Raw genomic sequence first — 14,147 nt, 5'->3', positions numbered from 1 at the left:
CTTTAGACCAGGGAGTTGGGAGCAGAGCCCCCAAGTGGGCTGGGTGTCAAGGTCCCCCAGGATAGGGTTAAATGCTGGTAGATAAAATGCAGGATACCCAGTTACCTTTAAATTTCAGATACACAATAAAATTTTAGTATAAAGACTGCCCAAATATTGAGACATCCTTATCCTATAACATTATTTGTTTTGTATTTGAAGCTCAAATTAAATCTGTGGTTTTTTTTGTTTGTTTGTTTTGGTCACTCTGTTGCCCAGCTTGGAGAGTAATGGCACAATCTTGGCTCACTGCAACCTCCACCTCCTGGGTTCAAGCAATTCTCCTGCCTCAGCCTCCCAAGTAGCTGGGATTAGAGGCATACACCACCATGTCCAGCTAATTTTTGCATTTTTAGTAGAAATGGGTTTCACCATGTTGGCCAGGTTGATCTCGAACTCCTGACCTCAACGGATCTGCCTGCCTCAGCCTCCCAAACTACTGGGATTACAGGTGTTAGTCACTGCGCTCGGCCAACCTCTGTTTTTCTTTGTTGAATCTGCCAATCCCACTCAAGGAGCCTTTGAAAAAATATGCAAGTACTCCCTGCTCCCAAAAGTCATTCTCATTCTGTTTCAGCAGCGCAGAGGACTTGGGAACCTGTAAAAGGTTCATTTTAAAGCTGCAAAAGTGACTGTCAATAGCTGCAGCTTGCTTTAGCCAAGCATTTGCCAAGCTGTGTGCCAAGATCACTTTACGAATTATCTAAACTAATCCTCACAGCACCTCTAAGAGTTGGTTCTAACATGAAATTCATTTTACAAAGGAGAGAAATGAGGCAAAAGACGGCAAGCAACTTGTCCAAGGTCACACAGTGGGTAAGTGTGGAAGCCATGATTTGAACCCAGGCAGGCTGGCTACAGCATCTCTGCTCCTACTGGCTTAGATATCTTTGATGGGAAGGACCCTGGGAAGCACAGAATTGAAACTTCTAGTGGACTGACAAACGGGGACTCTCAGGCTCTAGGAAACCCATGCTCAGGCTAACTGCTACGCCACCATGCTGGGGGCGCTGAGCCAAGGAGCAGACATGTGGGAGCAAACATCTGGCCCAGGCAGGCGGCTCAGGGAAGGCTTTCCTGACTGGCCTCTCCCTGGAGGGTAAACAGACTTAAGGAAAGTAAGGTGTGGGAAGGGGCCGGATGCTAAGGGAAGAAACTTTGCCAACAAGAGTTATAGCATTCATGCTGGCTGGCAGCAAGATGGTGTGCCAGTGAAGAGAGCAGAAACTGGATGGGTCTAGAGGCCAAGAGGCAGCTAGAGAAGAGATACAAATCAAAACTGCATTTTATTTTTTATTTTTTGAGATGGAGTCTAACTTTGTCACCCAGGCTGGAGTGCAGTGGTATAATCTCAGCACACTGCAACCTCAGCTTCCCAGGTTCAAATGATTGTCTCCTAACTCGCCTCCCAAGTAGCTGGGACTACAGGTGTATACCACCATGCCTGGCTAACTTGTATTTTTGGTAGAGATGGGGTTTCACCATATCACCCACGCTGGTCTTGAACTCCTGGGCTCAACTGATCCACCTGCCTCAGCCTTCCAAACTTCTGGGATTACAGGTAAAAGTATTATAGCTGTATGGTTTACATTTTGAGTTAATTTTTACGATAAATAAGAAGTATAAATCAAGATTCATTTTACTGCATATGGATGTCCAATTGTTCTAATACTAGTTGTTGTAAAGACCATCTTGGCCGGGCGTGGTGGCTCACGCCTATAATCCCAGCACTTTGGGATGCTGAGGTGGGTGGATCACGAGGTCAAGAGATTGAGACCATCCTGGTCAACAAGGTGAAACCCCGTCTCTACTAAAAATACAAAAATTAGCTGGGCATGGTGTTGCGCGCCTGTAGTCCCAGCTACTTGGGGGGCTGAGGCAGGAGAATTGCTTGAACCCAGGAGGCGGAGGTTGTGGTGAGCCGAGATCGTGCCATTGCCCTCCAGCCTGGGTAACAACAGCGAAACTCCATTTCAAAAAAAAAAAAGAAAAGACTATCTTTTATCAATTAAATTGTTTCTGCACCTCTGTCAAAAGTCATCTGACTATATTTGTGTGGGCCCATTTTTGGACTCTCTATTCTGTTCCGTTATTGCATGTGTCTATCTAATTAATCTATATAGCGTTTGCCTGCATCACACTGTTGTTTCCTTATGATAAGTCTTAAAATTGGGTAATCGCTCCAAGTTTGTTCTTCTTTTTCAAAGTTGCTTTAGCTATTTGAATTTCTTTATATTTTCATTTAAATTTATAATAAGCTTGTCTATACTGAGAAAATGTCCAGCTGGGATTTTTATTGAAATTGCATTAAAGCTACTGATCAGTCAAAGGAGAACTGACGTCTTCATTCTCTTGAATCTTCTGACCCATGAGCATTGTATGTCTCTCCATTTATTTTGGTCTTCTATGTATTTAATGCTATTTATACAGATACTATATTTGTTTTGTTGTAATTATATCTAAATATTTCATGGGGTCATTGTAAATGATGTTTTAAAATCCGCCATATTATCCAGGCTGGAATCAAACTCCTAGGCTCAAGTGATCCACCCTCTCAGCCTCCCAATCTGCCAGGATTATAGGTAGAAGTATGAGAGTTGCATGATTTACATTTAGAGTTAATTTTTTCTCTTTTTTTGTTTTTTTGAGATGGAGTCTCGCTCTGTTGCCCAGGCTGGAGTGCAATAGTGTGATCTTGGCTCACTGCAACATCCGCCTCCAGGTTCAAGCGATTCTCCTGTCTTGGCCTGGAATTATGGGCATGCGCCTGTATTTTTAGTAAAGATGGGGTTTCACCATGTTGGCCAGGTTGGTCTTCAACTCCTATCCACAGGAGATCTGCCCACCTCAGCCTCTCGAAGTGCTGGGATTACGGATGTGAGCCATCACACCCAGCCTGAGTTAATTTTTATATAAATATTTCTGTGCTAGTATACAGAAATATGATTGGCCTTTATGTACTGACATTGCTTATATTTGTGTAGATTTCTTGGGATTTTTCTATACAGCCATCATGTCACTTGCAAACAGGATAGCTTTGTTTCTTTCTTCCCAATCTGAGTGCCTTTGACTTCTTTTTTCTTGCTTTATAATACTGGCCAGGACTTCCAGCATAAAGAATAATATGAGTGAGAAACATGGACATCCTTGACTTTACTGATCCTAGGGGGAAAGCAAAGCGTTTAGTCTTCTAGCACTACATAGGATGTCAGTTTCTTGAAGATGCCCTTAATCAGGTGGAGGAACTTCCTAGTTTGCTGAGAGTTTTATTTTTTTTTCCATGAATGATGTTAAATTTTGTCAAATGCCTTTTTCTGTATCAATTGATATTATAATAAGTTTTTCTTAGATTGTTAATATGTGATTCCATCTATTGATTTTCTTTCTTTTTTTGAGACAGTCTTGCTCTGTTGCTTAGGCTGGAGTGCAGTGGTGCAATCTCGACTCACTGCAACCTCTGCCCCCACAAGGTTCAAGCAGTTCTCCTGACTCAGCCTCCCAAGTAGCTGGGACTACAGCGTGCACCACCATGCCTGGCTAATTTTTTTTTTGAGACAAAGTCTTGCTCTGTTGCCAGGCACCAGGCTGGAGTGCAGTGGCGCAGTCTTGGCTCACTGCAACCTCTGCCTCCTGCGTTCAAGCAATTCTCCTGCCTCAGCCTCCCAAGTAGCTGGGACTACAGGCGTGCACCACCACGCCCAGCTAATTTTTTTCGATTTTTAGTAGAGACAGGGTTTTACCATGTTGGCCAAGCTGCTCTTGAACTCCTGACCTCAAGTGATCTGCCTGTCTTGGCCTCTCAAAGTGCTGGGATTACAGGTGTGAGCCACTGTGCCCAGCCCCATTTACTGATTTTCAAATATGGAATCTACCTTGCACTCCTAGCATGAAATCCACTTGATCATGGTGTATTACTCTGTTGTACTGCCGGGTTCAAATTGTTAACACTTTGTTGAAGATGTTTTCATCTATGCTCATGAGAAATATCAGTCCGAAGTTTTCTTTTCTTGTACTATCTTTGTTCAGTTTAGTATCAGGGTATGCTGTCCTCATAAATTAGAAATTACTCGCTTCTAGGCTGGGCGTGGTGGCTCACGCCGGTAATCCTAGCACTTTGGAAGCCTGAGGCGGCTGAATCACCTGAAGTCAGGAATTTGAGACCAGCCTGACCAACATGGAGAAAGCTGACCTCTACTAAATATACAAAATTAGCCGGGCATGGTGGCATATGCCTGTAATCCCAGCTACCCAGGAGGCTGAGTCAGGAGAATCCTGGGTTTAACAGGAGACAGAGGTTGTAGTGTGCCAACATCATGCCATTGCACTCCTGCCTGGGCAACAAGAACAAAACTCCATCTCAAAAAAAGAAAGAAAAAAAAAATAAAAGAAATTACTCACTCCTGCTGGCCAGGCCTGGTGGCTTGTGCCTATAATCCTAGCACTTTGGGAGGCCAAGGCGGGCGGATCATAAGCTCAGGAGTTCGAGGTCAGCCTGGCCAATGTAGTGAAAACCTGTCTCTACTAAAAATACAAAAAAAAAAAAAAAAAAAATTAGCCAGGTGTGGCAGTGTGCACCTGTAATCCCAGCTACTCGGGAGGCTGAGGCAGGAGAATCACTTGAACCTGGGAGGTGGAGTTTGCAGTGAGCTGAGATAATGCCATTGCACTCTAGCCTGGGCAACAGTACAAGACTCCGTCTCTTAAAAAAAAAAAAAAAAAAAAAAGGCCAGGTGCACGCCTGTAATTCCAGCACTTTAGGGGCCCAAGGCAAGAGGATCACCTGAGGTCAGGAGTTTGAGGCTAGCCTGGCCAACATAGTGAAACCCTGTCTCTACTAAAAATACAAAAAAAAAAAAAAAAAAAAAAAAAAAGTTGGGCGTGGTAGCAGGTGCCTGTAATCCCAGCTACTTGGGATGCTAAGGCAGGAGATTGCTTGAACCCAGGAAGTGGAGGTTGCAGTGAGCCAATATCTTGCCACTATACTCCAGCCTGGGTGACAGAGTGAGACTCCATCTCAAAAAAAAGAAAAAGAAAAAAAATTACTACTTTTCTGTTTTCTGGAAGAGATTTTGTGGAAATAGTGTTATTCTTTTTTCAAATATGTGATAAAATTTACTTGTGAAATCATGTAGGCCTCAAGACTTTTTTTTGAAGTCTTTCAAACTAATATATTTAATAGTTTTATTATAGGATTTATTTAAATAGTTTTATTTATAGGATTATTCAGGTTATGGATTTGATCTTGGGTAAGTTTTAGAATTTGACTTCTGAGGAATTGGTTCATTTCATCCAAATTGTCAGATTTGTCAGCAGAGTTGTCTGTAGCATTTTATGTATCATTTATCTATTTTATGTTTTTATAGTTATCCTTTTATGTTTGTTTGTGCTATTGATTATTTCATTCCTGATGTTGGCAATTTCATATTTTCAATTTAGCAGTCTATCAGCTAAGTTGGGTTAAGGCCACACATAGTGACCAGCCTTCTCTGGATGGTGGTTTCACTGTTAGTTCCATTTTCAAAGCCTTTGCAGTACTATTTGTTTTTGTTTTTGAGACAGAGTCTTGCTCTATCACCCTGGCTGGAGTGCAGTGGTGCGATCTTGGCTCACTGCAAGCTCTGCCTCCCAGGTTCAAGTGATTCTCCTGTCTAAGGCCCCTGAGTAGCCGGGATTACAGGTGCGCACCACCATGCCTGGCTAATTCTTCTGTATTTTAGTAGAGATGAGGTTTTACCATGTTGGTCAGGCTGGTCTCGAACTCCTGACCTCAAGCGATCCACCCACCTTAACCTTCCAAAGTGCCAGGTTACACCGCACCTGGCCCTTTGCCTTACGATATGGATCTGTCCCACATGTGTGCCATCCAGTGCCACAGGGACATGGATATCCACGTAGCTTTAAGTTCAGGTCTCAAAATCTTTTGTATGTTGTTTAGGATCAGATCCATCCATGTGCAGCGTGGACATGAAGCCAGGAATTCATGAAAATGACGTAATGGGGTCACTCTCCCAAGGTCCTCTCTCTGAGATCTGGTTTGTTCTGGCTCCCTTGGGCTCTCTGTTTCAGTCCTCTGGCTGTCTACTTCCCACCACTGCACCTGTATCGTGGGCTAAGGAGTGGGAAGAGTGAGAGACAAATGCAACAGGGGTTCCCTCACCTCTGGGGACCAGAGCTCTTCCTACTGGCATGGATGAATTCCTCTGAGGTTTTGGCACCTGCAGGCCCCTTGTCACCACTGCTGTCATTGCCAGGAGACCCCTTCCTTCTTGAGCCTGAACTAGAGGGCTTCTCCAGGTATTTTCTCTGTCTGCTCACTTCTGGGTCTCCCCCGAGTTCACTCCAGAAGATACTGGAGGGAAAACATTGTAAACTCGCCACCCGTTTGGTGTTACCTCAGAATCTGGTTTTCTCCAACCTACTTGTGGCTACTTAATTTTCAGGGTGCTCAAATAGTTGCTCTGTGCATTCTGTCCACATTTTTCATTTAATTTAATTTTAATTTTTTTTTTAAGAGACGGAGTTTCACCATGTTGGCCAGGTTGGTCTCGATCTCCTGACCTCATGATCCACCTGCCTCAACCTCCCAAAGTGCTGGGATTACAGGTGTAAGCCACCACATCTAGCTAATTTTTGTATTTTTAGTGGAGACAAAGTTTCACCATGTTGGCCAGGCTAGTCTCAAACTCCTGGCCTCAAGTGATCTGCCCACCTTGAACTTCCAAAGTGCTGAGATTACAGGCATGAGCCATGACGCCCAGTTCTGTACATGTTTTCTAGCTGCAGAGTGAAACCTTCTCACTTCATCCTATGTGGAAGTGAAACTGAGCAGAACTGCGTTTTAAAAAGACTCCCTCTTGCTGTTGTTGGAGTCCAGAATCTGGGAGGCCAGGTAGTGAAACTGGGTTGGAGGCCAGGTAGAAGGAGGGCAGCGGGCAGATGTGAAAGTGCTCAGGTCTGGCGCTGACAGGATCTGCTCACAAGCTGCAGGGAGGGGTAAGTGAGGGTAGGACTCAAGGTGACACCCAGATTCACTTCCTGGTCAACTGCCAGTTCTGGAAGGTGTCCTGAGATTTTGACTAGGACAATTTCAAAGTAGTGAGTGGTGGGTCATATGTAGTAGGAAGAAGCCAGGAGAGAGTGATAAGGCCAGGCATGGTGGCTCACACCTGTAAACCCAGCACTTTGGAAGGCCAAGGATCACCTGAGGTCAGGAGTTTGAGGCCAGCCTAGCCAACATGGTGGAACCCTGTCTCTACTAAAAATACAAAAAGTATTGGGCATACACGCCTGTATACCCAGCTACTTGGGAGGCAGAAGCAGGAGATTCGCTTGAACCCGGGAGGCAGAGGTTGCAGTGAGCTGAAATCATGCCACTGCACTCCAGCCTGGGTGACAGAGCAAGATAGGAAAGAGGAGGAGGGGAGGGGAGGGGAGGGGAGGGGAGGGGAGGGGAGGGGAGGAAACAGTGATAAAACCAAGTCCCCCAGCAAGAGAGAGAAAATCACTCTTTGAAGCTCGGTACTGCTTCAAAGGAGAGAATGTCTCTATTGGAATCATTAGGGATTCACATGGCAGGGGATGGAAGAGCTTAAGTGTGATAGCAGGGAGCTGAGGGGCTCAGGCTGTGGATCCGGTTTTGTTCTATGAATGAGGAAGCAAGATCTTTTGCAGTGAGCCAGGAGGTAGCAGTGACAATTCGCAGAGTAGCAAAGACTTCTAGAGCCACTAGGGGATGGGAGAAAGGTGGCAGGGGACCCACACAAAGGGGACAGGTACTGATCAAGGCCCAGCAGATACCCTGGGTTTGAGGAGTGTGGCTGCATGGCTGGGAGGGGTCACCACAGATCGTGGCTGCATGGCATGTGTACGTGTGCTCAGAGAAGGGCCCTATCACCCCTGCCTGAAAGTAGAAGGTACAGAACTGACAGGTGATCACCAAAAGACCATCAATGTCACTGCTGTCAGCCAAGTGGCCACCACACTCCAGTGACTGCTGGGCAGTTTGTAACATGATTTGATTTATCCCTCTTGACAACCCTAAGAGGTCTTTATCACTACTTCCACTTTATGGGTAAGGAGGCAGAGGCACAGGGACTTAGCTTATAAGTGACACAATCCAGATTCAGGCAGAACCTGTCTAGTGCCTGGACTGGCCCGTGGTTAGACAGAGGACAAACAGGTGTGAAGGAAGCCAGACAACAAGGAGAGAGAGAAAGAACTCACCCCAGCAGGAGTGAACCACAGGGCAAGGCCAAATGAGAAAGGAAGAGAAAAGGCAGCTGCCTCCTGGAGGAGTCAGATCTGGAAGGGCACTGGCAGGGTAACTGCTGTGGTGGCCAGAAAAGGGCTTCTGACTTTAAGGTCACTGAGCCAGAGCCCACAGGGTCTGCAGGTGGCCATGTGGGGCAGAGGTGGATGGGGCCTAGTGAGGTCAGGCTGCGTGGGGACTGGCATTTCATGTTAAGGTATGGCTGAAAACGCAAGGGCATGCCGACTGGGTAGCAAGGCCCAGGGGTTGAGGACAAGCTCCATGGCCAAGGGCCCTGGGGGACCTGAGGGCTGAGATGGGTGGGCACAATCCTAGCAGAGGCACCAAGACACCAGGATTTGGAAAAATGAGTGGCATGGGGAGGGGAACGCTGAAGAGGGACACAATTGACCAGTCCCTGGGCCAGATTTGCCCCTCCTGGAGGGTGGGAGATGCCTAGGTAAAAGTTCCTTTTCCTGGTTGGGCTCTGCTCCCCAGAGGTCTCACATTCTGATGCCCCTGCCGGGACTTTAAAAAGACAGATGAGCAAGCCAGCCCTGGCTGACTCAACATGCACTCAGAAGGGCCTCAATCCAGCCACCAGATGGCAGCTGGAAATGAGACAAAGCTTCCCGAAGTCAAAGAAGGCCTACACTTCAGAAGCTGCTTGAAGAGCCAATCACACAGTCCTGGGGTTGCCTGATCAGAACTGCAGAAACCTCCATGCCCTTCCTCGTATGAATTTTTCTAATAAAGTATAAGAAAGGAAGTGAGAATCTGAGAATCAGGACTGTCTTCAAAGGCTGCTTGGTATTGTGGTGAGCTCTGGTCTCTCTGGTGATACAGAGCCCTGTCCATCTCCAGCCCAGCAGGGAAGACCCCTGATCTATGGCCCAGGACATCATCTGAGGTCCCAGCCATCAGCTGCCCAGAGTTCCACACCCTCTCTGCTCTAAGCGCCCTCTGGGTCTGGCATGCCCAGCGGGTGTAAAGCATAAGTGTTTAGTGGCCACAGCCTACACAGCTAGATGTTGTCCCCCAGCAGCTGAGAAGAGGGACCTCTTTCCATGGGAGGAAACAAGTGAGCTGATCTTGGCTAGGGTGTTGGAGATGCATGTGCTAAACGCCAAGAGGTCAGGAAGATAGGGATCTAGCAAGAAAGAGGAGAGGCTGCCCCGCAGGAAGGCTGGGTATATAGGAAGAAAGCAGAGGGGTCAAGGATGGGGAGGTTTTTGTTGTTGTTGTTTTTTTGTTTTTTGAGACAGGGTCTCAAAAAACTTCATGCTGGAGTGCAGTGGCATGATCTCAGCTCACTGCAACCTCTCTGCTTCACTGGTTCAAGTGATTCTCCTGCCTCAGCCTCCCGAGTAGCTGGGATTACAGGCGAGCACCACCACACTCAGCTAATTTTTCTATTTTTAGTAGAGACGGGGTTTCGCAGTGTTGGTCAGGCTGGTCTTGAACTCCTGACCTCATGATTTGCCCGACTCGGCCTCCCAAAGTGCTGGGATTACAGGTATGAGCCACTGTACCTGGCAAGAACGGGTAGTTTTTATGAGCTTAAAGACAGATGTGGGGAAGATCAGTGATGGGGACAGGAAGATATGGTCAGCAGATGGCTATGGGGCAAGGGAAGGTTTGAGGTGGGGCAACAGCAGCCCCAGGAGGCAATGACCAAAGCTGATCCAGAGGCCATGGGGTTGGACAGGTCACCCCCAGCCTCAGCTCAGTGGCAGGAGGTCTGTGCAGAGCAGCTCCAGGTGGAGGAGTCAGACACACATGGAGACCCCAACATGAGGCCGGCGGGGCAGGACAGCGCAGCACACAGCCTCCTTGAGGCTGAGGGAGAGCCGGCAGGGGTGACACAAAGGACGTGGGGAGGATAAGGCAGCTTGCTACAGAGCAGGGAGGGGTATGAGGCAAGGGGCTTTGGGGAAGGTGAGGTCCTACTCCACCCCAGACACAGCTCTTCTCTCCTCTGCATGTGCCAGTGCACCTGTGCTACCCACATGAAGTTTCTCCCCAGCCCCTGACAGTGAGCTCCTCAAGGGCCAGGTCCAAGTCTGTGCCCATTCATCTTGGAGTTCCCTGCATCTGGCTCAGCCCCCAGGACACAAAAGGACACCAACCAAAGCCTGCGGAGGGACATATGCACGCTCTTTAGTGCATAAGAACCATTTTGCCTTCGAGTGACCTCGCAGGATTGCATTGCTTTCCTTCACAGAACAGGAGCCTTCCAATGTCAACGGTAAACAGGGACCGTAAACAGAGGGAGTGTGAAGGGAAAACACCATCTAGGGAGTTTTGACATTTCTCACGCACTTGGAAAAGTCTGCCCAATTTTTGGCTGAAGTCTATTTCTTCTGAGTGATGAATCAAAGAAAAATCTATTTTCTTCCCCCCAAGCAGTAGAAGAAAAGACTCAGTGTAATTCTCACAAGTGCTATGTGCCTTTGATTTCTCAGAGTTTGATTGATGTGACATAATATTTGGGTATAACAATTAAGAACTAATAAATTCCACACAGGCAAAAATGTATCATCCAACCCCAAATACACAGGTAGAAGGGAATGTGAAAGCTGCAACCAGCTCCATGGAAGGAATACCAAACTGACTAGAGAAAAGGCCACTGAATTCCAGGGCATTTTACAGGACATGCTGGCTTCATTGCTTTCAAATCCTTATTGTAAGGTCTTTTCGGCTGACTGACAGCACCATGGATGCCATGTTAACCTCTGTGACCTGCACAGACACTCTGGATGAGTTCCTAGAAAAGAGGAAGAAGTGATCAACCCCTGCAGCACCTACTTAACTTTGAGACATTCTCTATTGCTTCTTACTCCCACCCCAACTGATAAGGCCATTGGACTATGTAACTGACCTTGGTCAACCTCCTGACTCTAGCTCCTACGACCCCCCTCCCAGCTTGCAAACCTACAACCCCTCCCAGCTTGCTAAAAACCACCCTAAACCATAACTTCTGAAATTTCCCACTGCTTACTGCAAAACTATAAAACCAACTCCTATCCCACTGCCCTTCGCTGACTCCCTTTTCAGACTCAGCCCACCCACACCTGGGTGAGTAAATAGCCATGTTGCTCACACAAAGCCTGTTTGGGGCGGGGGGTCTCTTCATTCAGAGCATGTGTTTTAACACTTATGAGAACTTGAAATATGTGGGAAAAGTTTTTATTTCCCCTGAAGGGCTGACTGCAGGCAAATATGCCCTTCTCCTGGGGATAAGTCCAATAGCAACTGTTATCCAAACCCCTTTTCAAAGGGAGCCAAATAACCAGTGTTCAAAATTCTTGGGGAAAGCACATTGTTCTGCTCTGTGGGGGCTGCTTAGCAAAGATAGTTTGGCCTCCTGAGGTGGAGAGGTGACTTCTACACTCTGGCCACTGAGCCTATCCAGACCTCCCATCCACCTCCTTCCTAGCCAGATGGAGGCCCTAGTCCCAGATCCTGCCCAGGCCAATACCCTCAGCTTCAAGGGAAGAAGCATGGAACTGACTCCACCAAGTTAACTTGAACCTCCCCTGGTGACTCCCAGGCTGAGGGATGCTGCAGTGTGGCTGCCTATGATGCCTAGGCCGCAGAGAACCCCCATAGTCCCTGAACACTAGCCTTTGGCTCCAACCACTCCCACCACCTGGAGAGTCTTCTTTCCTGCCCTCCTCGCCTCCATCTTGATATTCTGAAGCTTCTCAGATCTCACTTCCCACCAGTAACAACCCCCACCCACCCCCCACCTACAGCCACTCCAAGACACTGAGGGCCTCCTACCTTACACTGTGCTAATCCACATGCAAGTCTCCCTTCCAACCACAGGGATCTTGGTTCTCACCTCTGTGGGAGCTGCCATGCCTTACTCCTGAAGTTCAAGTTCATATAGGGCTATAAACTGAAAACAAAATTCTAACCCACCCCCCAACCATGTAAATGGACTCCTCCTTTCAGCCAAGGGCATTCCAAAGTTAACTTTAAAAATGCACGGTGGCTCACGCCTATAATCTCAGCACTTTGGGAGTCCGAGGTGGGTGGATCACCTGAGGTAGGGAGTTAGAGACCAGCCTGACCAACATGGTGAAACCCCATCTCTACTAAAAATACAAAATTAGCCAGGTGTGGTGATGCATGCCTATAATCCCAGCTACTTGGGGGGCTGAGGCAGGAGAATAACTTGAACCTGGGAGGCAGAGGTTGTGGTGAGATGGTGCCATTCATTGCACTCTAGCCTGGGCAACAAGAGCAAAACTCCGTCTCAAAAAACGAACACAAACTTGCTAGGGCCATGATGAAACGTGGAGGTTGAACATGCCTCATTGTACCCTCCTCCCTTTAGATTCAGGCACAGTTGACCTGAATTAAACAGTAAATTAAACATTAAAGCAGAGATCTTAAAACTTTTTGTAGCAGGGCATGGTGGCTCATGCCTGTTGTAATCCCAGCACTTTGGGAGGCTGAGGCAGGTGGATCACCTGAGGTCAGGAGTTCAAGACCAGCCTGACCAATATGGTGAAACCCCGTCTTTAAAAATAATAATAAAATGAAAAATTAAATTAAAAAAAAAAACTTTTTGTAGCAATGATACCAAGTTCTAGCCCAACTCTAGTATATTATCACATGACAAACAGCAGGCCCTGAAAGAGATCAAAGTATTTTACCCTAAAGTACATTGATTTGACATATTTTGAAATGGCCCCGCAAATCTGTCTCTTGGGAAAATCTACGTTCTCTAAAGAATTTCTTTCCTTTTCCAGGCCTTTTCCTTGATCCAGGAGAGAACTAAGAATGTGGCACCTTTCAAGTCTGGTGAGAACCCTTTATAATCTATTCTCTCTGAGGCCTGCTACCTGGAGGCTGTATCTGCATAATAAGAACCCTGGTCTCCAGGATCTCTTATCTTAATCCAGACACTCCATTGTATGGATTCCAGGTCTTTAGATAAGCTCTTTCAATCAACTACTATTGGGAAAATCTTTGAATCCACTTATGACCTGGAAATCTCACCCATCCCTCCCACCCATCTGCACCCCTGTCCCGCCCTTCTGGACTGAACAAATGTACATCTTACATTGATTGATGTCTTGTGTCTGCCTAAAATGTATAAAACTAAGTTGTATCCTGCTTGGGCACACTGTCAGAACCTCCTGAAACTGTGTCATGGGTAAGTCCTTAATTTTGGCAAAATAAACTTCTAAATTGATTGAAATAGTCTCAGATATTTTGTGGTTTATAGGATTATGTCATTTAAATGACATTCATTCCCTTTGAAAGGTTAAAGTACAAGATCATATAAGGTGCAGAAGTCTACCAGGGATTTTTTTTTTTTTTTTTTTTGAGACGGAGTCTCGCTCTGTTTCCCAGGCTGCAGTACAGTGGTACAATTTCAGTTCACTACAACCACCACCTCCTTGGTTCAAGCAATCTTCCTGCCTCAGCCTCCCTAGTAGCTGGAATTACAGGCACGCAATATGCTGAGCTATTTTTTTTTTTTTTTTGAGGTGGAGTCTCACTCTGTTGTCCAGGCTGGAGTGCAGTGGCAATCTCAGCTCACTGTAACTGCTGCCTCTGGGTTCAAGTGATTCTCCTGCCTCAGCCTCCTGAGTAGCTGGGGTTACAGGTGTTTACCACCATGATCAGCTAATTTTTATATTTAGAGTAGAGACAGGGTTTCACCATGTTGGCCAGGCTGATCTCTAACTCCTGACCTCCAGTGATCCACCTACCTCAGCTTCCCAAAGTGCTGGGATTACGGGCATGAGCCACTGCACCTGGCCTCTAGCTAATTTTTGTATTTTTAGTAGAGATAGGGTTTCCCCATGTTTGCCAGGCTAATCTCAAACTCCTGACCTCA

At 46.7% G+C, this 14,147-nt stretch overlaps 1 protein-coding gene across 6 annotated transcripts in view; it reads right to left on the bottom strand.

Moving 5' to 3' along the window:
• Positions 1–14,147, bottom strand: part of OSBP2 (oxysterol binding protein 2) — a 208,400-nt gene that overhangs the window by 144,569 nt on the left and 49,684 nt on the right. The gene's annotated exons all lie outside the window — the stretch shown is intronic.

Source organism: Callithrix jacchus, chromosome 1, assembly GCF_049354715.1.
Source record: "Callithrix jacchus isolate 240 chromosome 1, calJac240_pri, whole genome shotgun sequence".
NCBI classification, from domain to species: Eukaryota; Metazoa; Chordata; class Mammalia; order Primates; family Cebidae; genus Callithrix; species Callithrix jacchus.
This window is presented reverse-complemented; position numbering and strand designations above follow the sequence as displayed.